The sequence below is a fragment of the Hoplias malabaricus genome, chromosome 15, assembly GCF_029633855.1.
Source record: "Hoplias malabaricus isolate fHopMal1 chromosome 15, fHopMal1.hap1, whole genome shotgun sequence".
Classification (NCBI taxonomy): domain Eukaryota; kingdom Metazoa; phylum Chordata; class Actinopteri; order Characiformes; family Erythrinidae; genus Hoplias; species Hoplias malabaricus.
In genome coordinates this window covers 25,044,412-25,057,202 of record NC_089814.1, presented here as the reverse complement: position 1 = coordinate 25,057,202, position 12,791 = coordinate 25,044,412, and the positions used below count along the sequence as shown (strand labels likewise).

At 51.7% G+C, this 12,791-nt stretch overlaps 30 non-coding genes across 30 annotated transcripts; 24 read left to right on the top strand and 6 right to left on the bottom strand.

The window, feature by feature from the left end:
* Window positions 1–221: 221 nt before the first annotated feature.
* trnav-cac (transfer RNA valine (anticodon CAC)) lies at window positions 222–294 on the top strand. Its single transcript has one exon. It is a non-coding gene; the product is annotated as a tRNA-Val (tRNA).
* A 209-nt stretch (window positions 295–503) lies between these two features.
* Window positions 504–575, top strand: trnad-guc (transfer RNA aspartic acid (anticodon GUC)). Its single transcript has one exon. It is a non-coding gene; the product is annotated as a tRNA-Asp (tRNA).
* Window positions 576–1,189: 614 nt separating this feature from the next.
* On the top strand, window positions 1,190–1,262 carry trnav-cac (transfer RNA valine (anticodon CAC)). The gene has a single exon. It is a non-coding gene; the product is annotated as a tRNA-Val (tRNA).
* A 622-nt stretch (window positions 1,263–1,884) lies between these two features.
* trnav-cac (transfer RNA valine (anticodon CAC)) lies at window positions 1,885–1,957 on the top strand. Its single transcript has one exon. It is a non-coding gene; the product is annotated as a tRNA-Val (tRNA).
* A 209-nt stretch (window positions 1,958–2,166) lies between these two features.
* On the top strand, window positions 2,167–2,238 carry trnad-guc (transfer RNA aspartic acid (anticodon GUC)). The gene has a single exon. It is a non-coding gene; the product is annotated as a tRNA-Asp (tRNA).
* A 614-nt stretch (window positions 2,239–2,852) lies between these two features.
* trnav-cac (transfer RNA valine (anticodon CAC)) lies at window positions 2,853–2,925 on the top strand. Its single transcript has one exon. It is a non-coding gene; the product is annotated as a tRNA-Val (tRNA).
* A 209-nt stretch (window positions 2,926–3,134) lies between these two features.
* trnad-guc (transfer RNA aspartic acid (anticodon GUC)) lies at window positions 3,135–3,206 on the top strand. Its single transcript has one exon. It is a non-coding gene; the product is annotated as a tRNA-Asp (tRNA).
* An 89-nt stretch (window positions 3,207–3,295) lies between these two features.
* On the bottom strand, window positions 3,296–3,367 carry trnag-ucc (transfer RNA glycine (anticodon UCC)). The gene has a single exon. It is a non-coding gene; the product is annotated as a tRNA-Gly (tRNA).
* A 453-nt stretch (window positions 3,368–3,820) lies between these two features.
* trnav-cac (transfer RNA valine (anticodon CAC)) lies at window positions 3,821–3,893 on the top strand. The gene has a single exon. It is a non-coding gene; the product is annotated as a tRNA-Val (tRNA).
* Window positions 3,894–4,102: 209 nt separating this feature from the next.
* On the top strand, window positions 4,103–4,174 carry trnad-guc (transfer RNA aspartic acid (anticodon GUC)). Its single transcript has one exon. It is a non-coding gene; the product is annotated as a tRNA-Asp (tRNA).
* An 89-nt stretch (window positions 4,175–4,263) lies between these two features.
* On the bottom strand, window positions 4,264–4,335 carry trnag-ucc (transfer RNA glycine (anticodon UCC)). Its single transcript has one exon. It is a non-coding gene; the product is annotated as a tRNA-Gly (tRNA).
* Window positions 4,336–4,788: 453 nt separating this feature from the next.
* trnav-cac (transfer RNA valine (anticodon CAC)) lies at window positions 4,789–4,861 on the top strand. Its single transcript has one exon. It is a non-coding gene; the product is annotated as a tRNA-Val (tRNA).
* Window positions 4,862–5,070: 209 nt separating this feature from the next.
* On the top strand, window positions 5,071–5,142 carry trnad-guc (transfer RNA aspartic acid (anticodon GUC)). Its single transcript has one exon. It is a non-coding gene; the product is annotated as a tRNA-Asp (tRNA).
* Window positions 5,143–5,231: 89 nt separating this feature from the next.
* Window positions 5,232–5,303, bottom strand: trnag-ucc (transfer RNA glycine (anticodon UCC)). The gene has a single exon. It is a non-coding gene; the product is annotated as a tRNA-Gly (tRNA).
* A 453-nt stretch (window positions 5,304–5,756) lies between these two features.
* On the top strand, window positions 5,757–5,829 carry trnav-cac (transfer RNA valine (anticodon CAC)). Its single transcript has one exon. It is a non-coding gene; the product is annotated as a tRNA-Val (tRNA).
* A 209-nt stretch (window positions 5,830–6,038) lies between these two features.
* Window positions 6,039–6,110, top strand: trnad-guc (transfer RNA aspartic acid (anticodon GUC)). Its single transcript has one exon. It is a non-coding gene; the product is annotated as a tRNA-Asp (tRNA).
* An 89-nt stretch (window positions 6,111–6,199) lies between these two features.
* Window positions 6,200–6,271, bottom strand: trnag-ucc (transfer RNA glycine (anticodon UCC)). The gene has a single exon. It is a non-coding gene; the product is annotated as a tRNA-Gly (tRNA).
* Window positions 6,272–6,724: 453 nt separating this feature from the next.
* trnav-cac (transfer RNA valine (anticodon CAC)) lies at window positions 6,725–6,797 on the top strand. Its single transcript has one exon. It is a non-coding gene; the product is annotated as a tRNA-Val (tRNA).
* Window positions 6,798–7,006: 209 nt separating this feature from the next.
* trnad-guc (transfer RNA aspartic acid (anticodon GUC)) lies at window positions 7,007–7,078 on the top strand. Its single transcript has one exon. It is a non-coding gene; the product is annotated as a tRNA-Asp (tRNA).
* An 89-nt stretch (window positions 7,079–7,167) lies between these two features.
* On the bottom strand, window positions 7,168–7,239 carry trnag-ucc (transfer RNA glycine (anticodon UCC)). The gene has a single exon. It is a non-coding gene; the product is annotated as a tRNA-Gly (tRNA).
* Window positions 7,240–7,692: 453 nt separating this feature from the next.
* trnav-cac (transfer RNA valine (anticodon CAC)) lies at window positions 7,693–7,765 on the top strand. The gene has a single exon. It is a non-coding gene; the product is annotated as a tRNA-Val (tRNA).
* A 209-nt stretch (window positions 7,766–7,974) lies between these two features.
* On the top strand, window positions 7,975–8,046 carry trnad-guc (transfer RNA aspartic acid (anticodon GUC)). Its single transcript has one exon. It is a non-coding gene; the product is annotated as a tRNA-Asp (tRNA).
* An 89-nt stretch (window positions 8,047–8,135) lies between these two features.
* trnag-ucc (transfer RNA glycine (anticodon UCC)) lies at window positions 8,136–8,207 on the bottom strand. The gene has a single exon. It is a non-coding gene; the product is annotated as a tRNA-Gly (tRNA).
* A 453-nt stretch (window positions 8,208–8,660) lies between these two features.
* trnav-cac (transfer RNA valine (anticodon CAC)) lies at window positions 8,661–8,733 on the top strand. The gene has a single exon. It is a non-coding gene; the product is annotated as a tRNA-Val (tRNA).
* Window positions 8,734–8,942: 209 nt separating this feature from the next.
* On the top strand, window positions 8,943–9,014 carry trnad-guc (transfer RNA aspartic acid (anticodon GUC)). Its single transcript has one exon. It is a non-coding gene; the product is annotated as a tRNA-Asp (tRNA).
* Window positions 9,015–9,628: 614 nt separating this feature from the next.
* On the top strand, window positions 9,629–9,701 carry trnav-cac (transfer RNA valine (anticodon CAC)). Its single transcript has one exon. It is a non-coding gene; the product is annotated as a tRNA-Val (tRNA).
* Window positions 9,702–10,596: 895 nt separating this feature from the next.
* On the top strand, window positions 10,597–10,669 carry trnav-cac (transfer RNA valine (anticodon CAC)). The gene has a single exon. It is a non-coding gene; the product is annotated as a tRNA-Val (tRNA).
* A 209-nt stretch (window positions 10,670–10,878) lies between these two features.
* On the top strand, window positions 10,879–10,950 carry trnad-guc (transfer RNA aspartic acid (anticodon GUC)). Its single transcript has one exon. It is a non-coding gene; the product is annotated as a tRNA-Asp (tRNA).
* Window positions 10,951–12,259: 1,309 nt separating this feature from the next.
* trnav-cac (transfer RNA valine (anticodon CAC)) lies at window positions 12,260–12,332 on the top strand. The gene has a single exon. It is a non-coding gene; the product is annotated as a tRNA-Val (tRNA).
* Window positions 12,333–12,541: 209 nt separating this feature from the next.
* On the top strand, window positions 12,542–12,613 carry trnad-guc (transfer RNA aspartic acid (anticodon GUC)). Its single transcript has one exon. It is a non-coding gene; the product is annotated as a tRNA-Asp (tRNA).
* Window positions 12,614–12,791: the final 178 nt, after the last annotated feature.

The window sequence follows — 12,791 nt, the reverse complement described above, 5'->3', positions numbered from 1 at the left end:
TGCTTGGAAGGCAGCTATGCTCACCACTATTCCACCAACGCCACAGCGGGCTGAAGCTGGACCTAGGCCGTTTGCACGAACGTCATTGCTTGAAGTCCTATTATGATCCGCGTTAAGCCGTGGCTGCCCCTCCAGGCTGTTTGGGTTCTCCGTAATATCGAAGTGCCATGTCACTGTCCACCATGACCCGAACGGCAGACTGTCTGTTTGGCCAGCGGCTGGTTTCTGTAGTGTAGTGGTTATCACGTTCGCCTCACACGCGAAAGGTCCCCGGATCGATGCCGGGCAGAAACACAAGGCGCGTCTCTTCTCTTTGCTAGCCGTTTAATCCTCGTCTTGACCTCTGTGGCTTTTATTTTCAAGGTCTTAGGATTTGGCCAATTTTAGCTGATATCAAAAGAAAAAAAACAGGACTAAGTGCAGCCTAAAGGAATTCGTGCAAAGTGTCGTCCATGCTTTCGTAGTGGTGGTTCTCCCACAGCCCCACTGGCCCTGCGCAGTCGTCCTCGTTAGTATAGTGGACAGTATCTCCGCCTGTCACGCGGAAGACCGGGGTTCGATTCCCCGACGGGGAGAAAGGTGATTTTCTTGCGCTATGTAGATTTGCAAAACAATTCGCTTCGCAAACCGTGGCAGCTGTTGGAGAAACGTGTTTTAAAGTGAATGCGTTGGCCGGTAATCGAACCCGGGTCAACTGCTTGGAAGGCAGCTATGCTCACCACTATACCACCAACGCCACAGCGGGCGGAAGCTGGACCTAGGCCGTTTGCACGAACGTCATTGCTTGAAGTCCTATTATGATCCGCGTTAAGCCGTGGCTGCCCCTCCAGGCTGTTTGGGTTCTCCGTAATGTCGAAGTGCCATGTCACTGTCCACCATGACCCGAACGGCAGACTGTCTGTTTGGCCAGCGGCTGGTTTCTGTAGTGTAGTGGTTATCACGTTTGCCTAACACGCGAAAGGTCCCCGGATCGATGCCGGGCGGAAACGCAAGGCTTACTAAAGCCAGGATTAGCGTCTCTTCTCTTTGCTACCTGTTTAATCCTCGTCTTGACTTGTGTGGCTTTTATTTTCCAAATAAAAGCAATGCGGCTGCCCCTCCAGTCTGTTTGGGTTCTCCGGAATGTCGAAGTGCCATGTGACTGTCCACCATGAGCCGAACGGGAGACTGTCTGTTTGCTCAGCGGCTGGTTTCTGTAGTGTAGTGGTTATCACGTTCGCCTCACACGCGAAAGGTCCCCGGATCGATGCCGGGCAGAAACACAAGGCGCGTCTCTTCTCTTTGCTAGCCGTTTAATCCTCGTCTTGACCTCTGTGGCTTTTATTTTCAAGGTCTTAGGATTTGGCCAATTTTAACTGATATCAAAAGAAAAAAAACAGGACTAAGTGCAGCCTAAAGGAATTCGTTCAAAGTGTCGTCCATGCTTTCGTAGTGGTGGTTCTCCCACAGCCCCACTGGCCCTGCGCAGTCATCCTCGTTAGTATAGTGGACAGTATCTCCGCCTGTCACGTGGATGACCGGGGTTCGATTCCCCGACGGGTAGAAAGGTGATTTTCTTGCGCTATGTAGATTTGCAAAACAATTCGCTTCGCAAACCGTGGCAGCTGTTGGAGAAACGTGTTTTAAAGTGAATGCGTTGGCCGGCAATCGAACCCGGGTCAACTGCTTGGAAGGCAGCTATGCTCACCACTATTCCACCAACGCCACAGCGGGCTGAAGCTGGACCTAGGCCGTTTGCACGAACGTCATTGCTTGAAGTCCTATTATGATCCGCGTTAAGCCGTGGCTGCCCCTCCAGGCTGTTTGGGTTCTCCGTAATATCGAAGTGCCATGTCACTGTCCACCATGACCCGAACGGCAGACTGTCTGTTTGGCCAGCGGCTGGTTTCTGTAGTGTAGTGGTTATCACGTTCGCCTCACACGCGAAAGGTCCCCGGATCGATGCCGGGCAGAAACACAAGGCGCGTCTCTTCTCTTTGCTAGCCGTTTAATCCTCGTCTTGACCTCTGTGGCTTTTATTTTCAAGGTCTTAGGATTTGGCCAATTTTAGCTGATATCAAAAGAAAAAAAACAGGACTAAGTGCAGCCTAAAGGAATTCGTTCAAAGTGTCGTCCATGCTTTCGTAGTGGTGGTTCTCCCACAGCCCCACTGGCCCTGCGCAGTCGTCCTCGTTAGTATAGTGGACAGTATCTCCGCCTGTCACGCGGAAGACCGGGGTTCGATTCCCCGACGGGGAGAAAGGTGATTTTCTTGCGCTATGTAGATTTGCAAAACAATTCGCTTCGCAAACCGTGGCAGCTGTTGGAGAAACGTGTTTTAAAGTGAATGCGTTGGCCGGTAATCGAACCCGGGTCAACTGCTTGGAAGGCAGCTATGCTCACCACTATACCACCAACGCCACAGCGGGCGGAAGCTGGACCTAGGCCGTTTGCACGAACGTCATTGCTTGAAGTCCTATTATGATCCGCGTTAAGCCGTGGCTGCCCCTCCAGGCTGTTTGGGTTCTCCGTAATGTCGAAGTGCCATGTCACTGTCCACCATGACCCGAACGGCAGACTGTCTGTTTGGCCAGCGGCTGGTTTCTGTAGTGTAGTGGTTATCACGTTTGCCTAACACGCGAAAGGTCCCCGGATCGATGCCGGGCGGAAACGCAAGGCTTACTAAAGCCAGGATTAGCGTCTCTTCTCTTTGCTACCTGTTTAATCCTCGTCTTGACTTGTGTGGCTTTTATTTTCCAAATAAAAGCAATGCGGCTGCCCCTCCAGTCTGTTTGGGTTCTCCGGAATGTCGAAGTGCCATGTGACTGTCCACCATGAGCCGAACGGGAGACTGTCTGTTTGCTCAGCGGCTGGTTTCTGTAGTGTAGTGGTTATCACGTTCGCCTCACACGCGAAAGGTCCCCGGATCGATGCCGGGCAGAAACACAAGGCGCGTCTCTTCTCTTTGCTAGCCGTTTAATCCTCGTCTTGACCTCTGTGGCTTTTATTTTCAAGGTCTTAGGATTTGGCCAATTTTAACTGATATCAAAAGAAAAAAAACAGGACTAAGTGCAGCCTAAAGGAATTCGTTCAAAGTGTCGTCCATGCTTTCGTAGTGGTGGTTCTCCCACAGCCCCACTGGCCCTGCGCAGTCATCCTCGTTAGTATAGTGGACAGTATCTCCGCCTGTCACGCGGAAGACCGGGGTTCGATTCCCCGACGGGGAGAAAGGTGATTTTCTTGCGCTATGTAGATTTGCAAAACAATTCGCTTCGCAAACCATGGCAGCTGTTGGAGAAACGTGTTTTAAAGTGAATGCGTTGGCCGGGAATCGAACCCGGGTCAACTGCTTGGAAGGCAGCTATGCTCACCACTATACCACCAACGCCACAGCGGGCGGAAGCTGGACCTAGACCGTTTGCACGAACGTCATTGCTTGAAGTCCTATTATGATCCGCGTCAAGCCGTGGCTGCCCCTCCAGGCTGTTTGGGTTCTCCGTAATGTCGAAGTGCCATGTCACTGTCCACCATGACCCGAACGGCAGACTGTCTGTTTGGCCAGCGGCTGGTTTCTGTAGTGTAGTGGTTATCACGTTTGCCTAACACACGAAAGCTCCCCGGATCGATGCCGGGCGGAAACGCAAGGCTTACTAAAGCCAGGATTAGCGTCTCTTCTCTTTGCTACCTGTTTAATCCTCGTCTTGACTTGTGTGGCTTTTATTTTCCAAATAAAAGCAATGCGGCTGCCCCTCCAGTCTGTTTGGGTTCTCCGGAATGTCGAAGTGCCATGTGACTGTCCACCATGAGCCGAACGGGAGACTGTCTGTTTGCTCAGCGGCTGGTTTCTGTAGTGTAGTGGTTATCACGTTCGCCTCACACGCGAAAGGTCCCCGGATCGATGCCGGGCAGAAACACAAGGCGCGTCTCTTCTCTTTGCTAGCCGTTTAATCCTCGTCTTGACCTCTGTGGCTTTTATTTTCAAGGTCTTAGGATTTGGCCAATTTTAGCTGATATCAAAAGAAAAAAAACAGGACTAAGTGCAGCCTAAAGGAATTCGTTCAAAGTGTCGTCCATGCTTTCGTAGTGGTGGTTCTCCCACAGCCCCACTGGCCCTGCGCAGTCATCCTCGTTAGTATAGTGGACAGTATCTCCGCCTGTCACGCGGAAGACCGGGGTTCGATTCCCCGACGGGGAGAAAGGTGATTTTCTTGCGCTATGTAGATTTGCAAAACAATTCGCTTCGCAAACCGTGGCAGCTGTTGGAGAAACGTGTTTTAAAGTGAATGCGTTGGCCGGGAATCAAACCCGGGTCAACTGCTTGGAAGGCAGCTATGCTCACCACTATACCACCAACGCCACAGCAGGCGGAAGCTGGACCTAGGCCGTTTGCACGAACGTCATTGCTTGAAGTCCTATTATGATCCGCGTCAAGCCGTGGCTGCCCCTCCAGGCTGTTTGGGTTCTCCGTAATGTCGAAGTGCCATGTCACTGTCCACCATGACCCGAACGGCAGACTGTCTGTTTGGCCAGCGGCTGGTTTCTGTAGTGTAGTGGTTATCACGTTTGCCTAACACGCGAAAGCTCCCCGGATCGATGCCGGGCGGAAACGCAAGGCTTACTAAAGCCAGGATTAGCGTCTCTTCTCTTTGCTACCTGTTTAATCCTCGTCTTGACTTGTGTGGCTTTTATTTTCCAAATAAAAGCAATGCGGCTGCCCCTCCAGTCTGTTTGGGTTCTCCGGAATGTCGAAGTGCCATGTGACTGTCCACCATGAGCCGAACGGGAGACTGTCTGTTTGCTCAGCGGCTGGTTTCTGTAGTGTAGTGGTTATCACGTTCGCCTCACACGCGAAAGGTCCCCGGATCGATGCCGGGCAGAAACACAAGGCGCGTCTCTTCTCTTTGCTAGCCGTTTAATCCTCGTCTTGACCTCTGTGGCTTTTATTTTCAAGGTCTTAGGATTTGGCCAATTTTAGCTGATATCAAAAGAAAAAAAACAGGACTAAGTGCAGCCTAAAGGAATTCGTTCAAAGTGTCGTCCATGCTTTCGTAGTGGTGGTTCTCCCACAGCCCCACTGGCCCTGCGCAGTCATCCTCGTTAGTATAGTGGACAGTATCTCCGCCTGTCACGCGGAAGACCGGGGTTCGATTCCCCGACGGGGAGAAAGGTGATTTTCTTGCGCTATGTAGATTTGCAAAACAATTCGCTTCGCAAACCGTGGCAGCTGTTGGAGAAACGTGTTTTAAAGTGAATGCGTTGGCCGGGAATCGAACCCGGGTCAACTGCTTGGAAGGCAGCTATGCTCACCACTATACCACCAACGCCACAGCGGGCGGAAGCTGGACCTAGGCCGTTTGCACGAACGTCATTGCTTGAAGTCCTATTATGATCCGCGTCAAGCCGTGGCTGCCCCTCCAGGCTGTTTGGGTTCTCCGTAATGTCGAAGTGCCATGTCACTGTCCACCATGACCCGAACGGCAGACTGTCTGTTTGGCCAGCGGCTGGTTTCTGTAGTGTAGTGGTTATCACGTTTGCCTAACACGCGAAAGCTCCCCGGATCGATGCCGGGCGGAAACGCAAGGCTTACTAAAGCCAGGATTAGCGTCTCTTCTCTTTGCTACCTGTTTAATCCTCGTCTTGACTTGTGTGGCTTTTATTTTCCAAATAAAAGCAATGCGGCTGCCCCTCCAGTCTGTTTGGGTTCTCCGGAATGTCGAAGTGCCATGCGACTGTCCACCATGAGCCGAACGGGAGACTGTCTGTTTGCTCAGCGGCTGGTTTCTGTAGTGTAGTGGTTATCACGTTCGCCTCACACGCGAAAGGTCCCCGGATCGATGCCGGGCAGAAACACAAGGCGCGTCTCTTCTCTTTGCTAGCCGTTTAATCCTCGTCTTGACCTCTGTGGCTTTTATTTTCAAGGTCTTAGGATTTGGCCAATTTTAGCTGATATCAAAAGAAAAAAAACAGGACTAAGTGCAGCCTAAAGGAATTCGTTCAAAGTGTCGTCCATGCTTTCGTAGTGGTGGTTCTCCCACAGCCCCACTGGCCCTGCGCAGTCGTCCTCGTTAGTATAGTGGACAGTATCTCCGCCTGTCACGCGGAAGACCGGGGTTCGATTCCCCGACGGGGAGAAAGGTGATTTTCTTGCGCTATGTAGATTTGCAAAACAATTCGCTTCGCAAACCGTGGCAGCTGTTGGAGAAACGTGTTTTAAAGTGAATGCGTTGGCCGGGAATCGAACCCGGGTCAACTGCTTGGAAGGCAGCTATGCTCACCACTATACCACCAACGCCACAGCGGGCGGAAGCTGGACCTAGGCCGTTTGCACGAACGTCATTGCTTGAAGTCCTATTATGATCCGCGTCAAGCCGTGGCTGCCCCTCCAGGCTGTTTGGGTTCTCCGTAATGTCGAAGTGCCATGTCACTGTCCACCATGACCCGAACGGCAGACTGTCTGTTTGGCCAGCGGCTGGTTTCTGTAGTGTAGTGGTTATCACGTTTGCCTAACACGCGAAAGCTCCCCGGATCGATGCCGGGCGGAAACGCAAGGCTTACTAAAGCCAGGATTAGCGTCTCTTCTCTTTGCTACCTGTTTAATCCTCGTCTTGACTTGTGTGGCTTTTATTTTCCAAATAAAAGCAATGCGGCTGCCCCTCCAGTCTGTTTGGGTTCTCCGGAATGTCGAAGTGCCATGCGACTGTCCACCATGAGCCGAACGGGAGACTGTCTGTTTGCTCAGCGGCTGGTTTCTGTAGTGTAGTGGTTATCACGTTCGCCTCACACGCGAAAGGTCCCCGGATCGATGCCGGGCAGAAACACAAGGCGCGTCTCTTCTCTTTGCTAGCCGTTTAATCCTCGTCTTGACCTCTGTGGCTTTTATTTTCAAGGTCTTAGGATTTGGCCAATTTTAGCTGATATCAAAAGAAAAAAAACAGGACTAAGTGCAGCCTAAAGGAATTCGTTCAAAGTGTCGTCCATGCTTTCGTAGTGGTGGTTCTCCCACAGCCCCACTGGCCCTGCGCAGTCGTCCTCGTTAGTATAGTGGACAGTATCTCCGCCTGTCACGCGGAAGACCGGGGTTCGATTCCCCGACGGGGAGAAAGGTGATTTTCTTGCGCTATGTAGATTTGCAAAACAATTCGCTTCGCAAACCGTGGCAGCTGTTGGAGAAACGTGTTTTAAAGTGAATGCGTTGGCCGGGAATCGAACCCGGGTCAACTGCTTGGAAGGCAGCTATGCTCACCACTATACCACCAACGCCACAGCGGGCGGAAGCTGGACCTAGGCCGTTTGCACGAACGTCATTGCTTGAAGTCCTATTATGATCCGCGTCAAGCCGTGGCTGCCCCTCCAGGCTGTTTGGGTTCTCCGTAATGTCGAAGTGCCATGTCACTGTCCACCATGACCCGAACGGCAGACTGTCTGTTTGGCCAGCGGCTGGTTTCTGTAGTGTAGTGGTTATCACGTTTGCCTAACACGCGAAAGCTCCCCGGATCGATGCCGGGCGGAAACGCAAGGCTTACTAAAGCCAGGATTAGCGTCTCTTCTCTTTGCTACCTGTTTAATCCTCGTCTTGACTTGTGTGGCTTTTATTTTCCAAATAAAAGCAATGCGGCTGCCCCTCCAGTCTGTTTGGGTTCTCCGGAATGTCGAAGTGCCATGCGACTGTCCACCATGAGCCGAACGGGAGACTGTCTGTTTGCTCAGCGGCTGGTTTCTGTAGTGTAGTGGTTATCACGTTCGCCTCACACGCGAAAGGTCCCCGGATCGATGCCGGGCAGAAACACAAGGCGCGTCTCTTCTCTTTGCTAGCCGTTTAATCCTCGTCTTGACCTCTGTGGCTTTTATTTTCAAGGTCTTAGGATTTGGCCAATTTTAGCTGATATCAAAAGAAAAAAAACAGGACTAAGTGCAGCCTAAAGGAATTCGTTCAAAGTGTCGTCCATGCTTTCGTAGTGGTGGTTCTCCCACAGCCCCACTGGCCCTGCGCAGTCGTCCTCGTTAGTATAGTGGACAGTATCTCCGCCTGTCACGCGGAAGACCGGGGTTCGATTCCCCGACGGGGAGAAAGGTGATTTTCTTGCGCTATGTAGATTTGCAAAACAATTCGCTTCGCAAACCGTGGCAGCTGTTGGAGAAACGTGTTTTAAAGTGAATGCGTTGGCCGGGAATCGAACCCGGGTCAACTGCTTGGAAGGCAGCTATGCTCACCACTATACCACCAACGCCACAGCGGGCGGAAGCTGGACCTAGGCCGTTTGCACGAACGTCATTGCTTGAAGTCCTATTATGATCCGCGTCAAGCCGTGGCTGCCCCTCCAGGCTGTTTGGGTTCTCCGTAATGTCGAAGTGCCATGTCACTGTCCACCATGACCCGAACGGCAGACTGTCTGTTTGGCCAGCGGCTGGTTTCTGTAGTGTAGTGGTTATCACGTTTGCCTAACACGCGAAAGCTCCCCGGATCGATGCCGGGCGGAAACGCAAGGCTTACTAAAGCCAGGATTAGCGTCTCTTCTCTTTGCTACCTGTTTAATCCTCGTCTTGACTTGTGTGGCTTTTATTTTCCAAATAAAAGCAATGCGGCTGCCCCTCCAGTCTGTTTGGGTTCTCCGGAATGTCGAAGTGCCATGCGACTGTCCACCATGAGCCGAACGGGAGACTGTCTGTTTGCTCAGCGGCTGGTTTCTGTAGTGTAGTGGTTATCACGTTCGCCTCACACGCGAAAGGTCCCCGGATCGATGCCGGGCAGAAACACAAGGCGCGTCTCTTCTCTTTGCTAGCCGTTTAATCCTCGTCTTGACCTCTGTGGCTTTTATTTTCAAGGTCTTAGGATTTGGCCAATTTTAGCTGATATCAAAAGAAAAAAAACAGGACTAAGTGCAGCCTAAAGGAATTCGTTCAAAGTGTCGTCCATGCTTTCGTAGTGGTGGTTCTCCCACAGCCCCACTGGCCCTGCGCAGTCGTCCTCGTTAGTATAGTGGACAGTATCTCCGCCTGTCACGCGGAAGACCGGGGTTCGATTCCCCGACGGGGAGAAAGGTGATTTTCTTGCGCTATGTAGATTTGCAAAACAATTCGCTTCGCAAACCGTGGCAGCTGTTGGAGAAACGTGTTTTAAAGTGAATGCGTTGGCCGGGAATCGAACCCGGGTCAACTGCTTGGAAGGCAGCTATGCTCACCACTATACAACCAACACCACAGCGGGCGGAAGCTGGACCTAGGCCGTTTGCACGAACGTCATTGCTTGAAGTCCTATTATGATCCGCGTTAAGCCGTGGCTGCCCCTCCAGGCTGTTTGCGTTCTCCGTAATGTCGAAGTGCCATGTCACTGTCCACCATGACCCGAATGGCAGACTGTTTGTTTGGCCAGCGGCTGGTTTCTGTAGTGTAGTGGTTATCACGTTTGCCTAACACACGAAAGGTCCCTGGATCGATGCCGGGCGGAAACGCAAGGCTTACTAAAGCCAGGATTAGCGTCTCTTCTCTTTGCTACCTGTTTAATCCTCGTCTTGACTTGTGTGGCTTTTATTTTCCAAATAAAAGCAATGCGGCTGCCCCTCCAGTCTGTTTGGGTTCTCCGGAATGTCGAAGTGCCATGTGACTGTCCACCATGAGCCGAACGGGAGACTGTCTGTTTGCTCAGCGGCTGGTTTCTGTAGTGTAGTGGTTATCACGTTCGCCTCACACGCGAAAGGTCCCCGGATCGATGCCGGGCAGAAACACAAGGCGCGTCTCTTCTCTTTTCTAGCCGTTTAATCCTCGTCTTGACCTCTGTGGCTTTTATTTTCAAGGTCTTAGGATTTGGCCAATTTTAGCTGATATGAAAAGAAAAAAAACAGGACTAAGTGCAGCCTAAAGGAATTCGTTCAAAGTGTCGTCCATGCTTTCGTAGTGGTGGTTCTCCCACAGCCCCACTGGCCCTGCGCAGTCGTCCTCGTTAGTGTAGTGGACAGTATCTCCGCCTGTCACGTGGATGACCGGGGTTCGATTCCCCGACGGGTAGAAAGGTGATTTTCTTGCGCTATGTAGATTTGCAAAACAATTCGCTTCGCAAACCGTGGCAGCTGTTGGAGAAACGTGTTTTAAAGTGAATGCGTTGGCCGGCAATCGAACCCGGGTCAACTGCTTGGAAGGCAGCTATGCTCACCACTATACCACCAACGCCACAGCGGGCTGAAGCTGGACCTAGGCCGTTTGCACGAACGTCATTGCTTGAAGTCCTATTATGATCCGCGTTAAGCCGTGGCTGCCCCTCCAGGCTGTTTGGGTTCTCCGTAATATCGAAGTGCCATGTCACTGTCCACCATGACCCGAACGGCAGACTGTCTGTTTGGCCAGCGGCTGGTTTCTGTAGTGTAGTGGTTATCACGTTTGCCTAACACGCGAAAGGTCCCCGGATCGATGCCGGGCGGAAACGCAAGGCTTACTAAAGCCAGGATTAGCGTCTCTTCTCTTTGCTACCTGTTTAATCCTCGTCTTGACTTGTGTGGCTTTTATTTTCCAAATAAAAGCAATGCGGCTGCCCCTCCAGTCTGTTTGGGTTCTCCGGAATGTCGAAGTGCCATGCGACTGTCCACCATGAGCCGAACGGGAGACTGTCTGTTTGCTCAGCGGCTGGTTTCTGTAGTGTAGTGGTTATCACGTTCGCCTCACACGCGAAAGGTCCCCGGATCGATGCCGGGCAGAAACACAAGGCGCGTCTCTTCTCTTTGCTAGCCGTTTAATCCTCGTCTTGACCTCTGTGGCTTTTATTTTCAAGGTCTTAGGATTTGGCCAATTTTAGCTGATATCAAAAGAAAAAAAACAGGACTAAGTGCAGCCTAAAGGAATTCGTTCAAAGTGTCGTCCATGCTTTCGTAGTGGTGGTTCTCCCACAGCCCTACTGGCCCTGCGCAGTCGTCCTCGTTAGTATAGTGGACAGTATCTCCGCCTGTCACGCGGAAGACCGGGGTTCGATTCCCCGACGGGGAGAAAGGTGATTTTCTTGCGCTATGTAGATTTGCAAAACAATTCGCTTCGCAAACCGTGGCAGCTGTTGGAGAAACGTGTTTTAAAGTGAATGCGTTGGCCGGGAATCGAACCCGGGTCAACTGCTTGGAAGGCAGCTATGCTCACCACTATACAACCAACACCACAGCGGGCGGAAGCTGGACCTAGGCCGTTTGCACGAACGTCATTGCTTGAAGTCCTATTATGATCCGCGTTAAGCCGTGGCTGCCCCTCCAGGCTGTTTGCGTTCTCCGTAATGTCGAAGTGCCATGTCACTGTCCACCATGACCCGAATGGCAGACTGTTTGTTTGGCCAGCGGCTGGTTTCTGTAGTGTAGTGGTTATCACGTTTGCCTAACACACGAAAGGTCCCTGGATCGATGCCGGGCGGAAACGCAAGGCTTACTAAAGCCAGGATTAGCGTCTCTTCTCTTTGCTACCTGTTTAATCCTCGTCTTGACTTGTGTGGCTTTTATTTTCCAAATAAAAGCAATGCGGCTGCCCCTCCAGTCTGTTTGGGTTCTCCGGAATGTCGAAGTGCCATGTGACTGTCCACCATGAGCCGAACGGGAGACTGTCTGTTTGCTCAGCGGCTGGTTTCTGTAGTGTAGTGGTTATCACGTTCGCCTCACACGCGAAAGCTCCCCGGATCGATGCCGGGCAGAAACACAAGGTGCGTCTCTTCTCTTTTCTAGCCGTTTAATCCTCGTCTTGACCTCTGTGGCTTTTATTTTCAAGGTCTTAGGATTTGGCCAATTTTAGCTGATATCAAAAGAAAAAAAACAGGACTAAGTGCAGCCTAAAGGAATTCGTTCAAAGTGTCGTCCATGCTTTCGTAGTGGTGGTTCTCCCACAGCCCCACTGGCCCTGCGCAGTCGTCCTCGTTAGTGTAGTGGACAGTATCTCCGCCTGTCACGTGGATGACCGGGGTTCGATTCCCCGACGGGTAGAAAGGTGATTTTCTTGCGCTATGTAGATTTGCAAAACAATTCGCTTCGCAAACCGTGGCAGCTGTTGGAGAAACGTGTTTTAAAGTGAATGCGTTGGCCGGCAATCGAACCCGGGTCAACTGCTTGGAAGGCAGCTATGCTCACCACTATTCCACCAACGCCACAGCGGGCTGAAGCTGGACCTAGGCCGTTTGCACGAACGTCATTGCTTGAAGTCCTATTATGATCCGCGTTAAGCCGTGGCTGCCCCTCCAGGCTGTTTGGGTTCTCCGTAATATCGAAGTGCCATGTCACTGTCCACCATGACCCGAACGGCAGACTGTCTGTTTGGCCAGCGGCTGGTTTCTGTAGTGTAGTGGTTATCACGTTCGCCTCACACGCGAAAGGTCCCCGGATCGATGCCGGGCAGAAACACAAGGCGCGTCTCTTCTCTTTGCTAGCCGTTTAATCCTCGTCTTGACCTCTGTGGCTTTTATTTTCAAGGTCTTAGGATTTGGCCAATTTTAGCTGATATCAAAAGAAAAAAAACAGGACTAAGTGCAGCCTAAAGGAATTCGTTCAAAGTGTCGTCCATGCTTTCGTAGTGGTGGTTCTCCCACAGCCCCACTGGCCCTGCGCAGTCGTCCTCGTTAGTATAGTGGACAGTATCTCCGCCTGTCACGCGGAAGACCGGGGTTCGATTCCCCGACGGGGAGAAAGGTGATTTTCTTGCGCTATGTAGATTTGCAAAACAATTCGCTTCGCAAACCGTGGCAGCTGTTGGAGAAACGTGTTTTAAAGTGAATGCGTTGGCCGGTAATCGAACCCGGGTCAACTGCTTGGAAGGCAGCTATGCTCACCACTATACCACCAACGCCACAGCGGGCGGAAGCT